General features: G+C 50.3%; 1 non-coding gene and 1 pseudogene across 1 annotated transcript; both read left to right on the top strand.

The window, feature by feature from the left end:
* Positions 1-71, top strand: part of LOC132809374 (U2 spliceosomal RNA) — a 119-nt pseudogene extending 48 nt beyond the window's left edge.
* Positions 72-7,360: 7,289 nt separating this feature from the next.
* On the top strand, positions 7,361-7,551 carry LOC132809208 (U2 spliceosomal RNA). The gene has a single exon (XR_009642246.1). It is a non-coding gene; the product is annotated as a U2 spliceosomal RNA (small nuclear RNA).
* Positions 7,552-11,361: the final 3,810 nt, after the last annotated feature.

Here is an 11,361-nt window from a genome sequence, read left to right as displayed (position 1 = left end):
ATAGGGGCTTGCTCCGTCCACTCCACGCATCGACCTGGTATTGCAGTACCTCCGGGAACGGTGCACCCCTCATCTATAATCTAAAAACAGCTTCATGTTTATAGCGCAGGCTTTCGGTGCTTCATTTCTCACACCTCACATCCAGCCAGGCGTGAGTCGATTCAAACTCGTCTGTTCTAAGGTAGCTGTCAGCTGCCGCTCCCTATCCTTCTCTCGCCGTCTCTGTCTCTTGCGCATCTTGACACTTGCTCTCAATGTCATCCCCTCACCCCTGCTGCGTGCTGCACCGTCCCGCCAACGCCGGGCCCCGATCACACCACATGGTGTCAGAAGTTGGGAGTTTGCAGCAACCGTAGCTGCCCACCAGCTTTTCCTACTCGCGAGCGACGTTTCAGAAAAACAAGAGAAGGTCAACTGTGCTACGTTGCTGCATGCTGCTGGGGATGAAGCTATCTAGGGGTTCAGTCGTTTTGATTTTGATGACTTGCAAGAGAGATTTCGAGAACACTGTGAGCTAGGACAAAATAATCGGGACGTATTTAAGGCACATGCTTTTCATCAGAGTGCAAGGGCAGGCGGAATCGATAGGTACGTATGTGACTGACCGGAAAAACGAGGCAAAGGACTGTGAGTTTTCAGCCACTTTCCGATTCACTGAGCCGCGACAGAATCGTGTGTGCTATCACGACTGACTGAGTCAGAGGCCAGGTTACTCAGAGAGTTAATTCTCACTGGGAAAAGCAAAGAGACAGCACTAACTCGACAACAGCACGTGAGAAAACGTAGAACAAACAAGCCAATGTTTGCTGACCGGAACTGGCCTGGAAAGATAATAAGGCAGGTAGGAGCACTGCAGATTATCCGGCACCTGGGCTGTGTACGCAGGGACTGGCACAACAGCCCCTTGCCTTCTTTTGCACTACTTTGCTGCCTCAGCCAGAACTGGCAGCATTCTAAGTCAGTCTCACACAAGCAGCGTGTGCCAGCTGTCTGTGACAACAAATTCCAAAGACTCACAACCCTCTGAGAGAAGACGTTTCTCCTGATCTCACTCTTAAATTGGTGCCTCTTTATTTCTGTTCAGTTCTAGACACTCCCATGAGGGAAAATGTCCTTCTCAGCATTTACCTGTCGAGCCACGTAAGAATCCAATATGTTTCAATAAGATTGTGTTCATTCATTTCAACTCAGGATCTACACTCATCTGGAGGTAGGGTTTACCGGGCTCAATTTTACTGAAAAGCTGACCTCCGGCTAGTTCAGCAAATAGGTCGTTGAGCAAAGGGAAAGGAAACCGCCTAGCACACACCAGCAGGTGAACTGTTGCAGCATGATATTGCGGCTCCGGAACTCAATTCCTCTACGAATGAAACCCAACAGCCTTCTTAACAGCACTATCCACCTGGGTGGCAACTTTCAGGGATCTATGTACATGGGACTCCAAGATCCCTCTGCACATCCACACTACCAATAATCTTTCCATCGACCAGTACTCTGCCTTCCTGTTATTCTTCCAAAGTGCATCACCTCACATTTAGCTGCATTGAACTCCATTTGCCACCTCTCAGCCGATTCTGCAGTTTATCCAAGTCCCCCTGCAACCTGTAAACATTCTTCCACACTGACCACTACTGCACCGACTTTAGCGTCGTCTGCGAATTTACTAATCCATCCACCTATGTTATGCCTGCGTCTAAGTCATTTATAAAATGACAAACAGCAGTGGTCCCAAAACAGACCCTTGTGGCACACCACTAGTAACCGGACTCCAGGCTGAATATTTTCCATCAACCACCACTCGCTGCCTCCTTTCAGAAAGCCAGTTTCTAAGCCAAACTGCTAAATCACCCTCAATTCCATGCCTCTGCATTTTCTCCAACAGCCTACCACGTGGAACCTTATCAAAGGCTCCCGGCGTCCTGCTTGTCTACCCCATTGAAAACAATAGCGTGCCTCTTTAGAATTCTTGATCAGTCACTCTCAGAATTTTGACACGTGATTGCCTTCGGCCCAGTTGAGTTTGATTCTGTCCAACCACATTCTTGCCCATAAAGCTGTAAGATTTCCTTTGATGACACGCAGGCTGTGTCTTCAGACTCACCGTATAACTGAACGTTCACTGTGAAAGCACCACTTCACCTTTGTGTGTTCCTCGCGCAGTTTTCTGAAGGTTGCAGCGCAACGTGACTCAGCCGTATCAACGAAACCGGTGTCCACCTCCATCCTTACCGGTTTGCCGTTCAGTAAGGGAGCGACCGGGGCGTCGGCAGGTATCGCCAGTATCTGTAACCACAACACCTCATTGGTTTGTGCGTCAGGGCTTTTGTCTTCTTGCCCTTTTTGTACCATTTAGGATTTCATCCTGTACTTTCGCTGCAGGTTATTGGTACTTTCACCCCCGAGCGCACCCACTGAGTATATTCTTTTTTAATGCTGCAGTTTCTGCACACAGCTTCTTTCTACCAGCAATTTGCTGCTGCCTGACATGTGTTTCCACAGCAGTGGCAGTTTTGTGTCTGCGTTGGTGCTTGTCCCTGGGCCACCATTTTGTGAACTCTCAGCCACCACTTTGTGAGGTGTTGACCTTCCTTGGCTGCGAGTTCCGTCACGGTTGCCAATCCCAGCACTTTCATTTAAGCGTAGTCACCTTTGCGTCAGTAATCTCTTCTGGATCGTTTCACATCTTAAGGCAGGCTGCTGCAAAAGGTAGCGTCTCGTGGGATCTGAGGTGAGCCGGCTAGCTGGATACAAAACCGGCTCGGTCACAGAAGACCGAGAGTAGCGGTGGAAGCGCATTTTTCGGAAAGGAGATCAGTAACTAGTGGTATCCCGCAGGGCTCGGTGCTAGGGCCTTTGTTTTTTGTGACGTGTAAATAAATGATCTGTATAAACAGCTGTACAAAACTCCAGTTAGGCTACATTCGGGATACCGCGCGCAGTGCTGTTCGGCACACTGCCAGAAGGACGTGGATGCTTTGGAGAGGGTGCAGAGAAGGTTTACCAGGACGTTGCCTGCCCTGGAGTGCTTCTGTTGTGAGGAGAGGTTGAATAAACTTGGGATTGTTGTCACTGCAAAGACGGAAGCTGAGGGGCGACCCGATAGAGGTCGACAGCGTACTGAGAGGCATCGAGAGGGTGGCGAGTCAGTGGGTACAGGTTCACGGTGAGAGGTGGAAAGTGAGAAGGGAGAAGTGCGGAGAAAGGTTTTCACATAGAGGATGGTGGGTGCCTGAAACTCGTTGCCAGTCGAAGCGCTGGAAGCAGGCACGTTAGGAACGTTTCAGGCTCACCTTGTTAGACACGTGAACGGGAGGCGGAACGGCGGGACTGAAACCGCGTCTGGGCAACAAGTAGCACGCCCAAACAAGGAGTAGGAATCGGCACAGGCTCGCTGGGCCCTGTGTTATCGGTGCGACAGTGCCAAAGTCTCCGCCACGTGTATAACTGTGTGTGAAATTCCGCAAATACCTTGTAGACGGGGCTGTGACAGGGACCTTATTGGGGTGTCCACGATAATGGGGGCCACGGAGGGCACTTTTGCTGAGTTTGCAGTTGGCACAAAGATAGCTAGAGGGACAGGTAGTTTTGAGGAAATGGGCAGGCTGCAGAAGAGCGTGGACATGTTGGGCGAGTGGGGAAGAAGTGACCAAGTGTGCGTAATTGCACTTTGGTAGCGAGAACAATCGGGTAGACGATTTTCTGAACGAGGGAAAGGCTTTGCAAATCTGAAGCGCAGAGGCTCTTGGGAGTCCTAGTTCCAGGTTGTTTCAAGATTAACATGCAGGTCCATCCGATGGTTCGGAAGGCAAATGCAGTGTCGGCATTCATTTCAAGCGGGCGAGAAAACAGGAGCAGGGACGTGCTGCCGAGGCTGCGTCAGGCGCTGGTCTGACCACAGGTGGAATATTGGGAGCAGTTTTGTGCCGTGTACCGAAGGAAGGGATGCGCTGGTGTTGGGAGGGAGTCTAGAGAAGGTTTCCCCTGGGTTTGTCACATGAGGTCTCTGGGTCTGTACCCGATGGTGTTTCGAAAGGTAAGGCGGGATCTGACTGAACCTTACAAGCTACTGGGGGGGCCTGGTCAGAGTGGTTGTGAAGAAGATGGTCCCACTAGTAGGCGAGACGAGGACCTGGAAGTACAGCCTCAGGATGAAGGGTCGCCCCTTCAGGCCGAGATGAGGTTGCATTTAAGACAGAGGTGGAGAGGTTCAAAGTTTGGGAGAAGATTTATAGCTCGGGTGCTCGTTGTTGTGGTTCTGTTCGCCGAGCTGGGAATTTGTGTTGCAGACGTTTCGTCCCCTGTCTAGGTGACATCGTCAGTGCTTGGGAGCCTCCTGTGAAGCGCTTCTGTGATGTTTCCTCCCGCGTTTATAGTGATTTGACCCTGCCGCTTCCGGTTATCAGTTCCAGTTGTTTGTTTAGATTAGATTACTTACCATGTGGAAACAGGCCCTTCGGCCCAACAAGTCCACACCGACCCGCCGAAGCGCAACACTACGGGCAATTTAGCATGGCCAATTCACCTGACCCGCACATCTTTGGACTGTGGGAGGAAACCGGAGTACCCGGAGGAAACCCACGCAGACACGGGGAGAATGTGCAAACTCCACACAGTCTGTCGCCTGAGTTGGGAATTGAACCCGGGTCTCTGGCGCTGTGAGGCAGCAGTCCTAACCACTGTTCCACCGTGCCGCCCACACAGCGCCCGCTGCAGTGGCCGGTATATTGGGTCCAGGTCGATGTGCTCATTGATTGAATCTGTGGATGAGTGCCATGCCTCTAGGAATTCCCTGGCTGTTCTCTGTTTGGCTTGTCCTATAATAGTAGTGCTTCACAGAAGCGCTTCACAGAGAGAGAGAGAGGCTCTTGATTATAAGGGGATCAAGGGTCGTGGGGAGAGGGCAGGAGAATCGGGGTTGACAAACCTGTGAGCCACGGCCGAACGGCCTGATTCTGCTCGTACGTCTTACGGCCCGGGCCGTCAGACCTTCCGTGGTCTTGCGGTCATGACAGAAAGCAGTTGTTTCCCAGAGGGTGGCGGCGGTCTGGAATGCACTGCTTGGGAGGGTAGCGAGGCGGGGAACCTCAAAACCTTGAAAAACTACTTGGATGAGCACTGGAAATGTCATAACTTTTCCTGGCTACGGACCAAGTGCTGGAAAGTGGGACTAGAACAGACTTAGAGTAGCTTTGTCAGTGCGGACTCGGAGGGCCAGAGGGCCTCTTCTGTACTGTGTGACTGTGTGGGGAAGCTTTCTGATTCCCATCTGTTGATTGAGGCCGCGCTGCTGATGCTTCCTGATGCGGAGCAGCCGGATGGATCCAAGTGCGCATTGAAGGTGAGAGGGTGGGAGAGAGCTTCGGAGCCTCCGCCCGTTTGGTTCAGGTTCCGTCTCGTCCTGATGCATGCATCGATGTAGGTGCTCAGTGGCTACCGATAGGGTGAAGGTGCAGTTGATCACTGACTCCACGCGTGGTGCTGCAGGTTGTAATGTGTGGACGAAAACAGAACTCGCTGCAACCTTCGGGAGAAGGGTCACTGGACTCGAAGCGTTAATTCTGCTTTCTCTCCACAGAAGCTGAGGTTTTGCTTACTGGGTGTTTTGCTTTATTTTGCATTTTAGACCTTGCTTTTTGATTGCCCGGCCGCTATCAAACCATTAGCTTGCTGTTAGCGCTGCAATTAGCACTCTTGAATCTTGATTTGCAATTCTAAGGAAGCAGACTGAATTGGAATGTTTGGAGCGGGAGCCGAACCAATAAAGGCTGATTTGCTGTAAATTGATCTTCACATCCCCCGTCGTGCTGTTCATTTGCACGAGGTGGGTTGGAGGATGGGAGTTCACATTTGTTAGTCTGTAAGAGTTTCTGTTCGTAAAGGTGAGCCGAGATTTCCTGGCAGTGAGATTTTTCGGTCAGAATTCGAACCTGCTCCAATCATTTGCCTTGTGGGGAGGCAGGGATTTTTCACATTGGTAACAGCTGAGATTTTTAGAACGTCGAACAGAGCAGCGCAACAACAGGCCCTTCGGCAACTCTGAGAAACAAAACTCACTCACAATTCAGCCTGAGACAAAGTCTTGGAAACAAGAGCATTTTATTCTTTACGGCCTTGCAAGAACGGGCGTTTTGCTCAAGCAATCAGGCTAGCGAAAGCGCGCCAATACAAAGCATGTAAGCATTCTTATTCAGTTTGCAAGTTGCGGAATCACGCCTCCCTTTTCCCATCCTATCATAAGCCGATTTACCTGACTTGTTTTTCTCTAATTTTCCTGATCTGACTACCCTGCTGTCCTTGTCCTTGTCTGTTACAGCCTGTCTGTTATTTTAGCCAGTTCCCCTTATCATACTATAAGCTTGTTGTGAGATGTCCCTACTGCTTCTTTTGTGGTCAGCCACAACACTTTAAAGTTATTTCTTAGTTTAAAACTATTTCTTAAACAAAAACCTCTATATTGGTTAAAATCTTAGCCTTAAGTATGCTGCAAGAATCCCGCGACTGTTTGTGTAATGTTCCCCTTCCCCTCCCCCCACAACCCCCCTCACCCATCTGCAAAAGCAACATCTCTAACCACCACCACCACCACCTGCAGAAACTACATTTCTAATCTCCCACAAGCTGTCAGGGACATTTAAGCGACTGCTGGACGAGCACACGCTGGACGGCAGTAAATTGAGAGCTGTGTAGGTTAGGTTGATCTTAGATTAAGAAAACTGCTCGGCACAACATGGTGGGCCGAAGGGCCTGTACTGTGCTGTACTGTTCTATGTTCTAACTGCAGGCACATCCACACACACACACACATCAAAGACATGGAGGGCTCGGCTGAATCTACTGCTCTCTTCTCTACCTGTCACATTTCATCGAGCTAGTGTCCTAGGCCCAAGCGTCTTCAGCGAGTGGTTAGAATATGCAGTGCACTGCCTGAGAGAGAGGGTGCTGGAGGCAGATTCAATGGTGACTTTGGTCGCAGGGTCGGATACTTATCTGAAGAGAGGGCGAGTGGGACTGGGGAAGTTGCTCGTGCAGAGAGCTGATGCAGACATGACAGGCTGAATGTCTCATTCAATGCGTGCAGTTCTGCAGTTGGTTACCACCTCCTCAAGTCACGTCAGCTTAGCCCTGACCCACCTGATTGGTGAGATACTGACAATCTCTACATGACCATGAGGCAGTGCTTCACTGACAGGGGAAAAAAAGCAACTGCTGTAAACGGATCTGCTGCTCTAGTTAGAAATCCTGGGAGGACTACGGCGACAGGGAAACTGTCAGCAGTGATCTACAAGTCTTTGAACAGAATCAAGCTGACTGAAAACATGGAGGACAAATGGGACTTGAGGCAGTCCGCGGTATTGTAGTTATCGCTTCTCGGCCTTTTGGCTAAGATCAAGTGTAGTATCTGTTCTTATCAGTTTAATATCTGATACGTCCCTTATCTGGGGACCATATATTAAATTGATTTTTGGAGCAGGGAGATGGAATAGGGGCTTGCTCCGTCCACTCCACGCATCGACCTGGTATTGCAGTACCTCCGGGAACGGTGCACCCCTCATCTATAAATCTAAAAACAGCTTCATGTTTATAGCGCAGGCTTTCGGTGCTTCATTTCTCACACCTCACATCCAGCCAGGCGTGAGTCGATTCAAACTCGTCTGTTCTAAGGTAGCTGTTCAGCTGCCGCTCCCTATCCTTCTCTCGCCGTCTCTGTCTCTTGCGCATCTTGACACTTGCTCTCAATGTCATCCCCTCACCCTGCTGCGTGCTGCACCGTCCCGCCAACGCCGGGCCCCGATCACACCACATGGTGTCAGAAGTTGGGAGTTGCAGCAACCGTAGCTGCCCACCAGCTTTTCCTACTCGCGAGCGACGTTTCAGAAAAACAAGAGAAGGTCAACTGTGCTACGTTGCTGCATGCTGCTGGGGATGAAGCTATCTAGGGGTTCAGTCGTTTTGATTTTGATGACTTGCAAGAGAGATTTCGAGAACACTGTGAGCTAGGACAAAAATAATCGGGACGTATTTAAGGCACATGCTTTTCATCAGAGTGCAAGGGCAGGCGGAATCGATAGGTACGTATGTGACTGACCGGAAAAACGAGGCAAAGGACTGTGAGTTTCAGCCACTTTCCGATTCACTGAGCCGCGACAGAATCGTGTGTGCTATCACGACTGACTGAGTCAGAGGCAGGTTACTCAGAGAGTTAATTCTCACTGGGAAAAGCAAAGAGACAGCACTAACTCGACAACAGCACGTGAGAAAACGTAGAACAAACAAGCCAATGTTTGCTGACCGGAACTGGCCTGGAAAGATAATAAGGCAGGTAGGAGCACTGCAGATTATCCGGCACCTGGGCTGTGTACGCAGGGACTGGCACAACAGCCCCTTGCCTTCTTTTGCACTACTTTGCTGCCTCAGCCAGAACTGGCAGCATTCTAAGTCAGTCTCACACAAGCAGCGTGTGCCAGCTGTCTGTGACAACAAATTCCAAAGACTCACAACCCTCTGAGAGAAGACGTTTCTCCTGATCTCACTCTTAAATTGGTGCCTCTTTATTTCTGTTCAGTTCTAGACACTCCCATGAGGGAAAATGTCCTCTCAGCATTTACCCTGTCGAGCCACGTAAGAATCCAATATGTTTCAATAAGATTGTGTCTCATTCATTTCAACTCAGGATCTACACTCATCTGGAGGTAGGGTTTACCGGGCTCAATTTTACTGAAAAGCTGACCTCCGGCTAGTTCAGCAAATAGGTCGTTGAGCAAAGGGAAAGGAAACCGCCTAGCACACACCAGCAGGTGAACTGTTGCAGCATGATATTGCGGCTCCGGAACTCAATTCCTCTACGAATGAAACCCAACAGCCTTCTTAACAGCACTATCCACCTGGGTGGCAACTTTCAGGGATCTATGTACATGGGACTCCAAGATCCCTCTGCACATCCACACTACCAATAATCTTTCCATCGACCCAGTACTCTGCCTTCCTGTTATTCTTCCCAAAGTGCATCACCTCACATTTAGCTGCATTGAACTCCATTTGCCACCTCTCAGCCCGATTCTGCAGTTTATCCAAGTCCCCCTGCAACCTGTAAACATTCTTCCACACTGACCACTACTGCACCGACTTTAGCGTCGTCTGCGAATTTACTAATCCATCCACCTATGTTATGCCTGCGTCTAAGTCATTTATAAAAATGACAAACAGCAGTGGTCCCAAAACAGACCCTTGTGGCACACCACTAGTAACCGGACTCCAGGCTGAATATTTTCCATCAACCACCACTCGCTGCCTCCTTTCAGAAAGCCAGTTTCTAAGCCAAACTGCTAAATCACCCTCAATTCCATGCCTCTGCATTTTCTCCAACAGCCTACCACGTGGAACCTTATCAAAGGCTCCCGGCGTCCTGCTTGTCTACCCCATTGAAAACAATAGCGTGCCTCTTTAGAATTCTTGATCAGTCACTCTCAGAATTTTGACACGTGATTGCCTTCGGCCCAGTTGAGTTTGATTCTGTCCAACCACATTCTTGCCCATAAAGCTGTAAGATTTCCTTTGATGACACGCAGGCTGTGTCTTCAGACTCACCGTATAACTGAACGTTCCCACTGTGAAAGCACCACTTCACCTTTGTGTGTTCCTCGCGCAGTTTCTGAAGGTTGCAGCGCAACGTGACTCAGCCGTATCAACGAAACCGGTGTCCACCTCCATCCTTACCGGTTTGCCGTTCAGTAAGGGAGCGACCGGGGCGTCGGCAGGTATCGCCAGTATCTGTAACCACAACACCTCATTGGTTTGTGCGTCAGGGCTTTTGTCTTCTTGCCCTTTTTGTACCATTTAGGATTTCATCCTGTACTTTCGCTGCAGGTTATTGGTACTTTCACCCCCGAGCGCACCCACTGAGTATATTCTTTTTTAATGCTGCAGTTTCTGCACACAGCTTCTTTCTACCAGCAATTTGCTGCTGCCTGACATGTGTTTCCACAGCAGTGGCAGTTTTGTGTCTGCGTTGGTGCTTGTCCCTGGGCCACCATTTTGTGAACTCTCAGCCACCACTTTGTGAGGTGTTGACCTTCCTTGGCTGCGAGTTCCGTCACGGTTGCCAATCCCAGCACTTTCATTTAAGCGTAGTCACCTTTGCGTCAGTAATCTCTTCTGGATCGTTTCACATCTTAAGGCAGGCTGCTGCAAAAGGTAGCGTCTCGTGGGATCTGAGGTGAGCCGGCTAGCTGGATACAAAACCGGCTCGGTCACAGAAGACCGAGAGTAGCGGTGGAAGCGCATTTTTCGGAAAGGAGATCAGTAACTAGTGGTATCCCGCAGGGCTCGGTGCTAGGGCCTTTGTTGTTTGTGACGTGTAAATAAATGATCTGTATAAACAGCTGTACAAAACTCCAGTTAGGCTACATTCGGGATACCGCGCGCAGTGCTGTTCGGCACACTGCCAGAAGGACGTGGATGCTTTGGAGAGGGTGCAGAGAAGGTTTACCAGGACGTTGCCTGCCCTGGAGTGCTTCTGTTGTGAGGAGAGGTTGAATAAACTTGGGATTGTTGTCACTGCAAAGACGGAAGCTGAGGGGCGACCCGATAGAGGTCGACAGCGTACTGAGAGGCATCGAGAGGGTGGCGAGTCAGTGGGTACAGGTTCACGGTGAGAGGTGGAAAGTGAGAAGGGAGAAGTGCGGAGAAAGGTTTTCACATAGAGGATGGTGGGTGCCTGAAACTCGTTGCCAGTCGAAGCGCTGGAAGCAGGCACGTTAGGAACGTTTCAGGCTCACCTTGTTAGACACGTGAACGGGAGGCGGAACGGCGGGACTGAAACCGCGTCTGGGCAACAAGTAGCACGCCCAAACAAGGAGTAGGAATCGGCACAGGCTCGCTGGGCCCTGTGTTATCGGTGCGACAGTGCCAAAGTCTCCGGCCACGTGTATAACTGTGGTGAAATTCCGCAAATACCTTGTAGACGGGGCTGTGACAGGGACCTTATTGGGGTGTCCACGATAATGGGGGCCACGGAGGGCACTTTTGCTGAGTTTGCAGTTGGCACAAAGATAGCTAGAGGGACAGGTAGTTTTGAGGAAATGGGCAGGCTGCAGAAGAGCGTGGACATGTTGGGCGAGTGGGGAAAGAAGTGACCAAGTGTGCGTAATTGCACTTTGGTAGCGAGAACAATCGGGTAGACGATTTTCTGAACGAGGGAAAGGCTTTGCAAATCTGAAGCGCAGAGGCTCTTGGGAGTCCTAGTTCCAGGTTGTTTCAAGATTAACATGCAGGTCCATCCGATGGTTCGGAAGGCAAATGCAGTGTCGGCATTCATTTCAAGCGGGCGAGAAAACAGGAGCAGGGACGTGCTGCCGAGGCTGC

Source organism: Hemiscyllium ocellatum, chromosome 3, assembly GCF_020745735.1.
Source record: "Hemiscyllium ocellatum isolate sHemOce1 chromosome 3, sHemOce1.pat.X.cur, whole genome shotgun sequence".
In the NCBI taxonomy this organism is placed as follows: Eukaryota; Metazoa; Chordata; class Chondrichthyes; order Orectolobiformes; family Hemiscylliidae; genus Hemiscyllium; species Hemiscyllium ocellatum.
The sequence above is the reverse complement of the archived record's forward strand: the minus strand, read 5'-3'. Positions and strand labels throughout refer to the sequence as shown.